Genomic DNA, 13,352 nt, shown 5'->3' on the forward strand with positions numbered 1-13,352 from the left:
AAGTGACTGGGATGGCACACGCAGAGTCTGGCTTAGAAAACATCTTTAACATCTTAGCCATTCATAGAATCCTGTGTATTCCACATTTCACAGTGGCAGCGTGTTCTGAGATTGAGTTCAAAATCTTTATTTATTCATGACAAGCAGTAAAATTAGAACACTGGGAAGTTTGTTTGTCAGGTCCTGGTGCCAAACCGTACATTCATCATATGGTATCTGACAAACACAGACTTGCAATAATCATCAAAGAAGATCAAGAAATCGAGGAAGGGAGTTTTGTATTAGTTTACATCTGTATTCTTAAGAAAACCATCAAAGCGCTCATTCCCAGGTTTCTGACAGCCTGGTTACTGTATGAGTTTGTGTGTTCGTTTAATAAAATTCGCTTTTGCTTTTATATATTTGTGTCCCACTGATGGTATATTTAACCTACTGCAGCAGTCTAGTCTGTATTTATTGCTGTTACCGTAAATGATGAACTGAAATCCGACACCTTGAGGATCTCATCCATTAACATAAAACTAATTCATACAGTTGTGACTTGCGTGTTAAACGACCTCAAGTCTGAATACGACACAAAGACATAAACGACATTTTCAAGGTGAGATTTTGTTCTACATACAGTAGGTATGAAGGTCCATCTACGTCTTTGTGAGTGTAGTAGTAGTGGACACACCATGTTCTGAGGGCATTGCTGGTTGATCTGTTGAGATAATTATTTTTTGTGAGGTGAGAAACGGTGTAAAACGTTTGTTTCTGACGTGACTCAATGAACAGATACATACAAAATGTGCTAAAGAATGTTTATTAATAGAAACCAATTCAATTTGCCTGAAACAACTTCCTACAGAGATTCAGATGAAGTAGAAAAATCTAACTTTAATCTTATCAGTGGGGAAGTAATTGGGGTCAGATCGCATAATGCATTCAGCATTTTCTATGGCACACACAGAAAGAACTGTACCTGAGCTCCAGCACGTTATCTGAAATGCAAGGTTTAGGCTTCAGGGATACTAAAAGGCATTCTGATTAAATGTGCTCATGCATCAGCCCCTTTTTCCTTAATGCAGATGAGGACCCAGTAAAATGAAATTGCAATGCCGTGGACTCGCTGTTACTGTGAATAGTGTGAATGGTACAGAAGTATGTCTATTCAATAATGGCAGATATTAGCATATGCTTAGTTTCAAATAACCTGCTCTGCAGAGTCATACAAAAATATCCCTTTATGTCTAAATAACAAAATAATAAGAGTCATGGGCATTTTTAGCCATTCATAGTTTCATCCTCATGCATTTCATATTTACTCAAACCAGACAAAAGACTGGGCAAAGATTTAATGACTGGATTTACATACATGCAGTTTGTATTGATCTGCCTGAGGTTCTGTAGTGTCAGCAGATTCTGATTCACCACCATCAACCTTAATGTCAACACATGCTTCTCATATATGCTCCTACAGGTATACGGATCTCTATTTGTTTAGCTTAGTTAGCATTATGTAAAACATGCATAGTGATTATGGGAAGGAACATGTCCACTGGTATCAGTCAATGGGACATTTTTCTGCTTTTGAACTTGATTTTCCTTTTTTACCCCTATAAAGTTTAAATATGTTATGGAGCCTAGCTTCCCTTAAAGATTCGTAAAATCAAATTAATCACTAGTATGTGAGAATTACGGTTTATGGCTAAGCCAATAGAGGTGAACCATGTCTGTAATTGCCATATAATACTGAAGCATGAGTCGTTGGAAGTGAAATGTAAAAACTGCCTTGCCATCATTTTCTCTTGCATATATGTAATTTCATGCAAATGTTGAAAACCCTTGGAAAAAGGTAATAGCTCAGTTTGTGTAATGACTTTTTATGCCACATTTCACAATTACAGAAGGGTGGTGGCTAGTGGCTCTAAGGGCTTATTCCCAGTGAGGGCTCTACACTAGGACATTTTATGCACAAATGCAAACTATTTGATTCTGGTGGTGAATGTACTGTATGTTTTTTTTATATTGGGAGAAAAATATATTATGTATTTTACTATAGTGCTCCATTGTTGGGAAGTGACAGCAACAGACCTTAAAACCAATACCAAAAAATGATTTTATTACCAATGATTGGGAAACTACTTCTCTCTACACCTAAAGCTGAAACTTCAATATCTTTTCAATATCTCTATAAAACATCATCAGATTTAATACAAGTCCTAAACCAGACAGAAACCCAATAAAGTTACTCTCTTACCCATTTACTCCTCACCACAACAGTCAGATACATCAGGAATGCTGCAGAAGCTGCCTGTCAGTCTCTCGCTCCATCCATTTTACTGTACCTTCACTCGTCAGCCTGACCCTGAGATGCTTAAACTCTTTTAGCCGTGAGTCATTCCCAGCCCGAAGAGAACAGTCTACTGTTATCCAGCAGAGAACTGTGGATTCAGATTTACAGGCGCTGACTCTGATCCCAGCCACTGAAAACTCCACTGCCAACTGTCCCAGTGAATGCTTAAGGTCGCAGCAGGATGAAGCCTGCAGAGCCAAATAATCTGTACAAATCACTTCCAAGATCCCTAAACCGCAAAGTCTTTGACACGACACATTGAAATCCTGTCCATGAAAACCCAAAAGAGAGTTAATCCCAAGGGACAAACGTGTTGGAGGCCAAAACCACCACAGAATGTACTTGACCTATTAAACTGGATATCAGCAGCCCTCAGCACCTCGTGCTCTGCATTTATTCCTCACAACAACCCAACGGACATGATCATTAGCCTTCTGTGAAACCATTGCACAATAAACTAAAGAGGTTGACTGGACTGGGGAAAGCCCCTCACCCCTCAAGGAGTAAAATGAAGCCCCAGTTTATTTCAAAAGGAAAATCTGCATGTGTACGTACTGTAATGGAGGACGTTCATTCTTACCTTTAACCAGGAGTATTTGCCAATGGTTCATGACAAGAGCAAGGTGTGTCTGGGAGATGAGAAAAAGATCCAGACAGAAGAGCTGAATGCAGGAGCACTGTACTGTTGGAATGGCTGAGTCGACGTCTTGACCTTAATTGCGTAGAATTGCTGGCGCTTTAAGGAAGCAGTTGTCATGCAAGGAAGCCAACCCGCATCCAGGAGTTGAAGCTGGTTTTTGAGGATGAATTGTTAAAATGCCTCTAAGCTCATGTCCACAATGATAAACAGTTACTGTACCTCAAACGCCTGGCTGAAGTCACACCAGGTACTGCACTGTACAGTATGTACGCTTCCTCATTTCTCACACTAATGTTTGGGATTGAACATTAGTCCTCTAACAATAAATGGTAATTGTTTTGGTTCTTGGTCATAATTATTCAGAAGGCTGTACAAGCTTCATGTCCACATCGCTCCGTCTCATCTGTGGTAATCTATCAGGTTAGAAAGCAGCAGACTCGCCAATGACTGATTGCAGTCTGACAAAACAGTCCCCACTATGGCAAAGGCGGTGGTCGTGCACGTCAGTCAACGCTCCCCGTGACCTTGTGTCAAATCAGGCAGATCCACCCCTGTACAACAGATGACACTCAATGGAAGCCCTTTCACTAAAGTGGTCACCAAGGAGGAAGAACAAAAGGACGTTTCATACAGTAGATCACAAATAATAGCCCAGTATTCCACTTTTCAGACACACATTTGTCCATTTACTCAGTGGACAATTCACTTATATAATTATGCTTTAGGTTCTGGGCCTGATACAGTGAGAGTCATTTGCTGTCATCTCGTTCATCCCAGTCTGTGTTACTCTAACATACAGTACAGCTGGTTTCAGGCTCAGACAAAAGAGTGGCTCAGGTGATCAAGCAGTTGTCTTTGGACCCCAGCGTTTCTGAAGATTCTCGTCACATGCTGAAGCTTACCAATGTTATCATCTTATTATTGTATTATTATTCAATGTCGGTTATATCACATGAAAAGCGCACAAAACGCTTTTATCAATTTATAATTTTTACGAAACTGGGCCAGTTTTAATTAAAATAAGATCTAAATAAGCCCTCAGGTGAAACCAGGTAAGTAGAATTGATTGAAAATCATCTGGGGCTCATAGTATGTGATCCCAAAATTTGCAAATGACTTTCCTGCATGGTGAAACTTACAGTGGCAATAGTCCCACCGCGTACCAGGGAATGTCACGAGGAAGCAGCAACAGAAATTCAATCAGAATCTGCTTATGGCATTTGTGAGCATGACGTATAAATCCCTAAATGTGGGCATACAAACGCGAGTGTGGTGGAATATTGCTCTCCCTCCATTTGTGAGGTGTGGCTCTACAGTGGGATTGTGTTATAAACACGAAATGCTGAAATTTCCTCCTCTCACATTGCTACAATCTCAGCGTAATAGACTGGTGTGCAATAAATTGCCTCTGTGTTACGAACACGCCGTCCTATTCACACACACGTACACATTGTAATGCAAAGCCTTGGTAATGTAATATGACTAAAAAACTCTCTTTGGGAAAATAACTGGATTTTGCCCCCCAATAACATGTCTCTGAGGGGCATAGCCAAAGATTAATGTGGTAAATATAAGAGTCTATTTTTAGCTCCTCGACTGCTTAGCACTGACTCACACCTGGTTTCTCCTCCACAATGCACAGCAAACTGAATTAAATATGATGAGGAGAACTAAACTTCACTCCTCATATTTCTGTTGATGATGCAGCTTCTTGATTGGTTCCAACTTCCCTTCTCTCAGCTTTGGCCGTCAAAGCTTTGTTTCAAACGGTGGTTCTGCCTCTGCGTTGTTTAGGTGTATGAGTGGATGAGGAGGAGCTGCAGCGACTCAGATTATTCAGACCGTTTCAGCTGGCAGGGATTCTTTGAAAGAGATCCCACAGAAGAAGAAAAAAAACATCGGATCAAATCTACACTGATTATCAAGTGGCGGTACTTTACAACCCCTGCTGGGGGACTGTGATCTACCTGTGGGCTACGGGAGTCTCAGTGATATCAAAAGTCTTTTCTACCTACATGCTTCAGAGAGAAAGGTGCAGATAGACTTCAGATGTCTGTCAAGTGGATGAGATAGCTGGGTTTGCCTGAAGCCTGAACAAAACTCTGGCATAGTTACTGTATGCTTGATATGAATGCATTGCTTTGGTCAATAACATTTATTAATATCAGGCATGCACAAACATTTTATGGCTTCATCGCTGCTGAATGCATTTGTCAATGTTCTCTCTTTTATTGTAAAAGATAAAATACTAATGATTTATATTTATGTGCATCTTGATGCAGGTTCTGCTGTGAGTGTTGCCTGTAGGCTACAAAACCACAGGATTTATGGTGCTACGCAGGTACAGTATCTGTGACCAAAACAACTCAGTGATTAAAGCGTACGTAAGTTCGTGGTAAATGAGAATTCTGTGCTAATCGTTAATTTGAGCTAGCCATAGATCTTCAAGCTATGCGAAATGAAGAGCTGTGTCTCTTCTGAAACTTTACTGCTATAGTGGGACGAGTAGTGGCCACTCCACTTCACCCAGAACTGCCAAAGATTGAACCATTATGTTTAAATGCATCACAGAGAGTCAATGTGAGAAGAAGGCAGTGGCCTGAAATCCACATAGTAAAACACGGATGTTGCACTATTGATTGGACCCTCCAGTTGCTCCTCTCTGATCTCTCAAATCTGACGCGGGCACGTCTGGCAGGTGTGTTGATTTTAACCCAAGGCCTGCAGCTCGCTTTGGCATGGCTAAGACAATACTTCAGTACAACTATAGATAGATCTGATGGAGCGAGAGGCAGAAGAGATGCACCGAAGGTTGCATTTGCTCCACTTGGCACAGCATGAGCTCCGGTATATTAATGCATCACAATACCTTGGGTTTATATTCTAATGCTTGATACAAGGAGACTTATTTTTACCTGTCCTGAGAGGCTAAATAGCCCGAGTTCCCTTTTTTCTCAACATCCTATCCTTTTACTGTATCTCTTACTGTTGGAGCCACATTGACAAGTCATTTATATTTTAGCTAATATAAGCAGAAACACGTGGGTTTGGACATTGGGTGAATCTTTTCATATTCACGGCATGTGTTGTTTTAATATATTTTCAACCACCATAAAAACTTGCCTGCAGGGATAAATAAAGTTTATTGGATTGAATTAAATTGAATTGAAATGGCTCTGTGATGGTCAGCTTCAATGAGTCAAAGCCCCTAATTTGACATGAGCCACACAAGAAATTTGTATTAAATTAAAAAAAGGAAGGAATGTCTCTCGTTTCTGAGTCTTGGCAAGCTTTAAGTAAACATCCTAATTGTTTTTTTCTAAACTGATGCTTTTACTAAATTTATACAATTTATCTTTTTATAGCTTTTCCATTACATTTTTGGTAGACTTGCCTTTTAATCAGTTTCTTTGTCATATTATTGAATTTTCAATGCTGTGATTTGAAATTTGAGAAACATGATGCAGTTTTAAACACTGGTTCATTACTGTACTGTATATACAGTAGATTTGGGTCCCTGTAGAGGAATCTTTCTATTACCGTTGCCTGTTAAGAGAACCATCTTTAAGGTTGTTTACAAACTTAGCCGGCCTATGAAATGGGAACGAGTCCAGGCTGCTGGTTTGGCTGTGTTTTGCAACTGTCAAGCATTTCTTTCCAACACGCTGCTGCAGAAGTTGTCTAAGGTTTACTCTGAATGCACCTTGAAGTGCATTCTTCTTGAATTTGGGACGTTGTCTTTGGCGTACATTTGAAGCAACCCCTATAATCTTCACAGCCCAGAGCTTGAAACTGAGCAGAGAAAGGGAGAGAGTCGTCCATGGTGCTGATTTGGGATCAGATCTCAAGCAGCTTTTCTCACAGCCGGCTGTTTGCAACTGAGGAGCTGTCCAAGGTTCTGATTTTGGATCAGCTTTGAAGCAGGTCTCATTGAGAGTCTCTCAACAGCCTGCTGTGTTAAAATGAGCTGAGACTGTGTAGTCAGTGGGATGAGTGTTTGTCCAAGGTGCTGATTTGGGCAGAAGGCCATGAACAGCAGCTCACATTTTAAGTTACTGAACCTACTATTACAATACAATCTGACAGTAAAGTAGCTGTTCTACAGTATATTGCACATGTAGTTGTAATTTGAACATGCTAAATTGATTTACACCATTGCATTGTATAGGGCATCGTCCCAGTGGTTACAGCCTGGTTGGCTGTTGGTGGTTAAAGCAATATAGGAAGTGTGAGCTATGTAAGATATAATGTGAAGTGAGGACTAAAATACACAGCTGCACTGTGGCAGGAGAACATCTCTGTACCATGCAAAAAATAGACTGCTGCTCGTACGAGTTGTTCTATTATTTCTACATGAGAGCTACTGTAGGCAGAGTGTAGTTCTGGTGAAATATCCTGGTAACACTACCAAGATGTTTTACCCAGGCTCCCCAAATCTTCCAAACCCTGCTCCACCTTCCTCTGCCGCTGTATTGATCTGCTGCTGGTTGTGTCTTAGACCACTATATCCACAGATATTTATGTTTGTAGCTGCTGGTCTCCGGTTCCCATTATGGGCTTGAGCGATAGGCATGGGCAGTGTTTCAACAGCTCGCTGCTGTGGAAAAATGTAATATTCAGGAAACGTGTCCTTAGTCAGCACTTACACCCCCAGGAGCTGGCTATGTAAAATGACCAGAGACAGCAAGTATCCTGAAGCATAACTTAAAGCTTGAGCACCAAGGTAAAGATGTCTATGAGACAAAAGCGCTGTAAATCTACAGAATCGAAACCGAATTAAGCCAATATTTTTTTTCCCCTTTTAGGAAAAGTCGGAAGGGATTTCCCGACACTTTGAGCTAAAGTGGAGTTCAGCACTGTGACAAGTTGCATCAGCTTCAGTTCCAATCAGCTGTGAATGTATCTCAGCTACTACAGTGTGATTCAGGCCAGTTGGTTGGACTGTCTTAAAAGCCCAGACCTGAAAAAAAGAGAAAAACGCCCGTGCCACAAAGTGAGAAGGTGAGTGTCAACGCCAAAGCTTGTTTAAACTCCTGCACGCAGCACATTCCACCACTCCATACCGTCCCTGCGCGTGATCTGCTGCATGCGAATGTTCAACGTCCAACCCGCCGGTTACTGTGTGAGATCCATTCTTTCGGCATTAGCATTAGAACAAATACAACCCGCCCGAGTCTCCTGCTCCCTGTGATTCTCTGCTCCTCTCTGACTCCACCTGACGCCTCCTCCCTCACCTACTCAGCCTGTCGTTCTCTCTCCAGCGCCTCTGCTCGCCCGCTTTTAAACTCCTTGTTGGTGCATCAGCTCGCTCACCCCCCTGACCTCGCTGCCTGAGCCCGGGAGAGACTGGCTGGCTGTGATAGTGGGCAATCTGCAGTGAACCTTCCCTTCCTGTCGGCGTCGGGGCCTCTGTCACGTTCTGGTCCCCGTCGCCCGCTGCATATTTCCTGGCCACAGATGCACAGACACTGCGATAAGCAGGCGAGGCACTTCAAGGAAGGACTCATACTTGACATTTTCACCTTCGCAAATACCTAAAGAAAATTATCCTGAACGCCTCCCCCACACCTCGCCATGGTCCATTGTGCGCGGGTATTTCTTCACTTCCTATTACTGTTGTTTTCTACCGCTCATGCAGGTAATAAAGCGCGGCTGCGGTTGAAAACTCGCTTACGTCCTCGCGCTGATGAAAAGCAATCATTTACATACAACACTGGACAAAAATATCACAATTTCAAATATCACGTGTGAGTTAGAAGTTAAATGTAGGAGGTGCCTTTAGTAGGAAAATGTATGTTCCAAGACATCTGAGCGTGATTGACAAACTCAGAGTAACACTAATACGCAGCTGTCATTGACAGTTCCTCAGGTTTGACGTGTGTAATTTAGCCTGACAGACACGGATCTTTATGGCGCCCAGTAAATTTGCAGTGCGTCCAGACGCACTAGAGACGATGACACAGGTCAAAGCAAAATACGCCTCGCATTATTGTTTTTATTGGTGGCTCCACTGATGAGAAGATGGGCTCTCCACGGAGAGGGAGAGAGGGGAGACGAGAGAAAAGCGAAGAAAAAAAGAGAGAGAGAGAGAGAGAGCAGAGAAAGGAAAGAAGAGAGAGGAGAGAAAGAAAGAAGGATAGAGAGAAAGAAAGAAAGAGAGAGAGAGAGAAAGAAAAGAAGAAGGAGAGAAAGAAGAAAAGAGAGGAGGAGAGAGAGAAGAGAAAAAAAGAGCGAGAGGAGAGAAGAGAGAGAAGAGAGAGAAGAAGAGAGAAGAAAAAAAAAAAAGAAGAAGAAAAGAGAGAGAGGAGAGAAAGAGAAGAGAGAGAGAGAGAGAGAGAAGAAGAGAGAGAGAAAAAAAAAGGAGAGAGAGAAAAAAAAAGAAAAGGAGGAGAGAGAGAGAGAGAGAGGAAAAAAAAAGAGAGAGAGAGGAAAGAAAGGAGAAAAAAAGAAGGAGAGAGAGAGAAAAAAAAGAGAGAGAGAGAGAAAAGAAGAGAAAAAAGAGGAGGAGAAGAGAAGAGGAGAAGAGAGAAGGAAAAGGAGAAGAGAGAGAAGAGAAGAGAAGGAGAGAGAGAAAGAAAAAAAAGAGAGAGAGAAGAGAAGGAGAGAGAGAGAGAGAGAGAGAAAAGAAGAGAAAAGAGAGAGAGAGAAGAAGAGAAAGAAGAGATAAGAAAATATAGAAAGATAAATAAAAAAAAAGATTATCAAATAACGCCAATCCATCAAACACTACATATCTATCTATACTCTCTCTTCCGTTATCTCTCTCCCTTTCTCCTCTCTCCCCTGTCTCTCTCTCTCTCTCTCTCTCTCTCTCTCTCTCTCTCTCTCCCCTCTCGCTTTTGCCCGTGCAGGTTCGCTCCGTCTCCACCAGGGGCTTTCCACACCGCGCCGTTCCGAGAGGGGCTTGGATGGACGTCCCTCTCTCTGCGCTCGTCGGAACGGAGACTCCAGACGCGCGGCGCGGCTCACGCAGGGGGCACAGAGCGTCCGTCCCTCGGCTTCTCCGCACGCGGGGGGATCCTATACCTTACGTTCCAGGGAGAAGCGCCAAGTTTTGCACCTGTCACCTCGGTTCCTCCGCAACTTGTCACGGCAAAGACGTTTGTTTCCGGCACGCGAGGAGAAAGGTAGGACTTTGGGGGTGTTTTATTTCAGTGGGAAAGTTCAGTGTGCAGCGGTGACACGCAACTCCACCGCACCTGCGTATTGCTTTCATGCTTTTTCTATTGCGCCGATAGTTTCCTGTGCTCCGCACCGCGTGAAAATTGCACAAATCCATTGACAGCGATTTATTTGTGTTATTGCCCGAGTGTGAATTTGTCTCAAAGGGAGCTGCATGTAGCCTCGTGCGTTTTTTCATCTGCACTTAAAGGCTGAGCATCGCCGCCTAACTTGTTGCCACTTGTAACACAATTAACGCCGCGTCGGCGCCGCGGGTAATTAGCGCCGCGCGGGCACCCGGTCGTGATTCCGATTGGGTTCAACGACTTCGGCAGAAAACGGGCTAATTGAAACGACTGCACGGACGCTGTGACGTGACGTTGACACTACCTCGCATACATTTATGGTGAACAAAACCCGCAACCTCAACAATCAGACGTGGCAGCAGTAGTAGTGGTGCGTGCGTGTTCCCGTGCGGCGCTGGACATTTACGTGCGCCGGCGCGACTTTGCGCCTCTGTGCCGCGAACCGAGCTCGCGTCTGTCCGCGCAACTGTGCGGACAGACGCCGACGACTGTGGCGGATGAAGTGACAGGGGCGTAACAAGACGGCGCGAGCCTCCCGCACGCCAGGATGCGTCTCCGGGGACCGCAGCCACTTGATGCGCCAACAGGATGCGTTTGGGGAAGTTGGATGCGTGCCACTGGGCACTGAAGCCATGCTGTTGAATGCCTAAATGCAGAGCTGAGCGCGCACCGTCACCAGCGAGCCCTGTTTCACCACGCAGTAGTTGGCAATGAAAATTGATGAAGAAAAGATTCAGATCAGTCCTTTTTAAAATGATGTTCACTGTTGTTGTGCAAAATTGAATACAGCTGTTTTGAACGTATGATCAAATCAGCTCTAACGTGTTCAACTGCTACCGTGGATTTTTTCTCCGTTTCAGCAGCTTTTCATTCCACTTTGTTGCCTATCTGCCTGATGTTGATTCATGTAAGTGTACCACTCAAATTAGATGTGACATTTAGATGTAATCTAAATATCATCTGACAGCGGAGCTCATAAAACAGTCACCGTCAGACAGACAAATGATGTCTCATGTTCTCCGGCGTCACTGTGCCGTTATTTAACTGGCCTCAGTGGCAGACACTGCACTACCTTATCTACGTATCAGCTACAGGATCAAATCCTTTCCACCCCAGCTCATCCCAGTTGTGATGCGAGTCAGGCGTCACAGAAGCCATACCGTGTGTGCTAGGTTTTATGTTTTGTGACTTCACTAATGCTCAGATCTGCTCCTGTCGCCGGTCTTTGGACTCCATCGTGTAATTGGATGTAAATTCGTGTTTGCACGTGCGTGTTCGTGACTCCGCCGGCATCTCTCACTTTATTTTTTTTCTTCCTGAGCTGATAAGTGTTTGGCAAAGTGGGAGAAATGCGTCCTGTCCCGATCGGCGATCAATGACTTTAATTTTCAGATGGGATGCTGATCTGTTACGGAATCACTCAAGGCGCCAAGGCCACCGGGTGAAGCCCGTGACCTTTATTGATTTCACAGGTTACAATATGTGATGATAATTTGTTGGTGCAGCATTTGGCCACATTTAAATGCAATGAATGCTAGATCTAGATCTCTGTAGCTCAAATAGCGCGTTGTTGTGTGTGTTTTGCTGTTCTTCAGGTAAAAGCAAAGGTTTATAAGTCCAGTTTTCAGTCATGCTGAACTCAATGTTCCACTTCTAGTAACATTAGACACGGAAGCTTTTACATACAGTACAAGATAAAAACTAAAGGTATAAACTTGCCGCATAATTGTCAATTACAGACACATCTCTGGTTTGTGTACTGGACTCCTCATTTATTCAGCCGGTGGTCTAACCAGCGTGTACATTACAAGGGCCATGTAGCAGTAACCCAGATGGCAGAGTGGACTGATTGTGATTTATGTACCAAAAGTGAATGCATTACTCTGAGCTACTCTGAGCCAGCACCAATTTCAGGCATTTTCACACATTTTACCCACACGCGCACGCAGAGACAAAGCAGATAACACCGAAATAGCTCACGTGCAAAACTTAATTAATACTGATGTGCGTTCACACGGTGGAGTTTTTTTTTTTCGTCTTTTCCCCACCACCTTTCTGCCTTTGTCCTTTTTAAAATGGTTTAAACGAGGCAGTTCGCAGTTGTGGCCGGAGGCATTGATTATCGTTTACCAAGCTGGAGCATGAATGCGGTGTTAAAGGACAGATGGCCCGGATAGACGGACGAGGAAGGAGATGAAGGAGGAGATAAAGCAGACGGGGAGACAAAGGAGGCTGATAGGTGGCAGTGGTGCGGCAGTAAAGACCACACGTCCACGAGCAAGGCGGGGGAACACCAAGGGAAGTGATTGGGCCCACTAATTGATCTGGACCTGTGGATTGGTGCTCGGGTTATTTTCAGCAAGCCGCAAACACACTGCACTGCTCGCCGCTCGCACTCGCTGTCTTACAGCTGGTCAGGGCCGGCCGGCCCTTAGCCACTTCATTACCCCCTCTGGGCAGGGACTGCATCAACCATATTAACTCCTGGGCTGTGATGGAATCACTAGGTAGCCAGAGACAGAGAGCTGAGGGCTGTGGACGGGCTCCGTGGCGGATTTTCCGGCCCTGTTTTCACATGATTTCATGGACAGCGTTACAGGCAACACTTTGATCCAACAGCATTTTGGCTTTTCTAAGGAAAGCCAGGTACTTTTTATGCCTTTACTGGAGATGAAACATGCTGCTAATACATTGCTGCGTTTCAATTGTTGCAGCTGTGTTAGAGATTAAATTGCTGTGAAGCTGGATTGAAGGAGCTACAGTAGCTAGCGCCTGTCCTGGGGTCTGCTGTTCAGCGTTACCGCTGTTTATCATGTCATTCAAATAAATAGGACGTTTCTGTTTGACATTATCTGAATTGCTTGGGTTTACTTTCCCTTCTAGACAGAACTGAAAGCACCCTCATGCCTGGATGGGAAATAGAAAGCTACAGCATAGACAGCAGACAGAAGCCTTTGCTTAGTTTATTTCAAGACCAAGAGGAAAATGCTGGCTGTGTCACGAGCATACAAAGACACCAGCATCACTAATTTGTATTAATTAACATAATAATATTAATAAGATTTGCAGGAGCTGGTTACGATATTGTCAGGTTAGACCTCCATTAATAACGTTATCATTAGCATGC

The 13,352-nt window shown here is 43.6% G+C and overlaps 1 protein-coding gene across 9 annotated transcripts in view; it reads left to right on the top strand.

Annotated features, from left to right (window-relative positions):
- Positions 1-13,352, top strand: part of LOC114855663 (cadherin-22-like) — a 159,395-nt gene that overhangs the window by 39,501 nt on the left and 106,542 nt on the right. For 4 of the 9 annotated variants that reach the window (XM_029151000.3, XM_029151002.3, XM_029151004.3 and 1 more), the window contains 2 exons: positions 7,784-7,979; positions 9,830-10,105. The exons of 1 other annotated variant lie outside the window; for it this stretch is intronic. The gene's annotated coding sequence lies outside the window, so the exon portion shown is untranslated. Of the gene's footprint in view, positions 1-5,302; positions 5,320-7,783; positions 7,980-9,829; positions 10,106-10,640; positions 11,133-13,352 lie in introns of those variants that run through there. 4 more of the 9 variants (XM_055509306.1, XM_055509307.1, XM_029151001.3 and 1 more) reach the window with 3 other exon arrangements.

This window comes from Betta splendens, chromosome 5 (assembly GCF_900634795.4).
Source record: "Betta splendens chromosome 5, fBetSpl5.4, whole genome shotgun sequence".
NCBI lineage: Eukaryota > Metazoa > Chordata > Actinopteri > Anabantiformes > Osphronemidae > Betta > Betta splendens.